Source organism: Capsicum annuum, unplaced genomic scaffold, assembly GCF_002878395.1.
Source record: "Capsicum annuum cultivar UCD-10X-F1 unplaced genomic scaffold, UCD10Xv1.1 ctg45292, whole genome shotgun sequence".
Classification (NCBI taxonomy): domain Eukaryota; kingdom Viridiplantae; phylum Streptophyta; class Magnoliopsida; order Solanales; family Solanaceae; genus Capsicum; species Capsicum annuum.
In genome coordinates this window covers 2,179-3,875 of record NW_025852788.1, presented here as the reverse complement: position 1 = coordinate 3,875, position 1,697 = coordinate 2,179, and the positions used below count along the sequence as shown (strand labels likewise).

At 49.4% G+C, this 1,697-nt stretch overlaps 5 non-coding genes across 5 annotated transcripts; all 5 read right to left on the bottom strand.

The window, feature by feature from the left end:
* Positions 1–327: 327 nt before the first annotated feature.
* LOC124892268 lies at positions 328–446 on the bottom strand. Its single transcript, XR_007050155.1, has one exon. It is a non-coding gene; the product is annotated as a 5S ribosomal RNA (ribosomal RNA).
* A 176-nt stretch (positions 447–622) lies between these two features.
* On the bottom strand, positions 623–741 carry LOC124892266. The gene has a single exon (XR_007050153.1). It is a non-coding gene; the product is annotated as a 5S ribosomal RNA (ribosomal RNA).
* Positions 742–914: 173 nt separating this feature from the next.
* LOC124892261 lies at positions 915–1,033 on the bottom strand. Its single transcript, XR_007050149.1, has one exon. It is a non-coding gene; the product is annotated as a 5S ribosomal RNA (ribosomal RNA).
* A 172-nt stretch (positions 1,034–1,205) lies between these two features.
* Positions 1,206–1,324, bottom strand: LOC124892262. The gene has a single exon (XR_007050150.1). It is a non-coding gene; the product is annotated as a 5S ribosomal RNA (ribosomal RNA).
* A 176-nt stretch (positions 1,325–1,500) lies between these two features.
* On the bottom strand, positions 1,501–1,619 carry LOC124892269. The gene has a single exon (XR_007050156.1). It is a non-coding gene; the product is annotated as a 5S ribosomal RNA (ribosomal RNA).
* Positions 1,620–1,697: the final 78 nt, after the last annotated feature.

Genomic DNA, 1,697 nt, shown 5'->3' with positions numbered 1-1,697 from the left:
GCCGATCGAACCGGCAAAATTAAACCGAATCTTAAAGGAAAAAAAAAGAAGGGATGCAACACGAGGACTTCCCAGGGGGTCACCCATCCTCACGCTTAACTTCACTGTTCTGATGGGATCCGGTGCGTTAGTGCTTGTATGATCGCATCCGTCATTCCCAGCACTCCAAATTCTATTATGCCTCTTTATTCTCCGCCGCCCGTCACACCCCGCACGCGCGCCCCTGCGCCTTGCCCCCGTTCTCGTTTCCGCCCAGAGGAAAAACTAAAAGATTCGCCGATCGAACCGGCAAAATTAAACTAAATTTTAAAGGAAAAAAAAAAGAATGGGATGCAACACGAGGACTTCCCAGGTGGTCACCCATCCTAGTACTACTCTCGCCCAAGCATGCTTAACTTCAGAGTTCCAATGGGATCCGGTGGGTTAGTGATAGTATGATCATATCCGTCATTTCCAGCATTCCAAATTCTATTATGTTTCTTTCTCTTCCGTCGCCCGTCACACCCCGAACTCGCGCCCCTGCTCCTTGCCCCCTTTCTCGTTTCCGCCAAGAGAAAAAACGAAAGATTCGCGGATCAAACCAGCAAAATCAAACTGAATATTAAAGGAAAAAAAAAAGAAAGGGATGCAACACGAGGACTTCCTAGGGGGTCACCCATCCTAGTACTACTCTCACCCAAGCAGGCTTAACTTCGGAGTTCTGATGGGATCCGGTGCGTTAGTGCTTGTATGATTTCATCCGTCATACCGAGCACTCCAAATTTTATTATGCCTCTTTCTCCTGCGCCGCCAGTCACACACCGCACGCGCGCCCCTGCGCCTTGCCCCCTTTCTCATTCCGCCAAGAGGAAAAACAAAAAGATTCGTCGATCGAATGGGTAAAATTAAACCGAATTTTTAAGGAAAAAAAAATAGGGATGCAACACGAGGACTTCCCAGGGGGTCACCCATCATAGTACTACTCTCGCCCATGCACGCATAACTTCGGAGTTCTGATGGGATCCGGTGCGTTAGTGCTGGTATGATCGCATCCGTCATTCCCAGCACTCTAAATTCTATTATGCTTCATCTCCTACGCCGCCCGTCACACCCTGCACGCACGCCCCTACGCCTTACCCCCTTTCTCGTTTCCGCCAAGAGGAAAAATAAAAAGATTCGCCGATCGAACCGACAAAATTAAATCTAATTTTAAAGGAAACAAAAAAGGGATGCAACACGATGACTTCCCAGGGGGTCACCCATCCTAGTACTACTCTCGCCCAAGCACGCTTAACTTCAGAGTTCTGATGAAATCCGCTGCGTTAGCGCTGGTATGATCGCATCCGTCATTCCCAGCACTCCGAATTCTATTATGCTTCATCTCCTCCGCCGCCCGTCACACCCGGCACGTACGCCCCTGCGCCTTGCCCCCGTTCTCGTTTTCGCCAAGAGGAAAAACAAAAAGATTCGCCGATCGAACCGGCAAAATTAAATCGAATAATAAAGGAAAAAAAAAAAGAAGGGATGCAACACGAGGACTTCCCAGGGGGTCACCCAGCCTAGTGCTACTCTCGCCCAAGCACGCTTAACTTCGGAGTTCTGATGGGATCCGGTGCGTTAGTGCTGGTATGATCGCATCTGTCAATCCCAGCACTCCAAATTCTATTATGCGGGATGCAACACGTGGACTTCCCAGGGGGTCACCCATCCTAGTACTA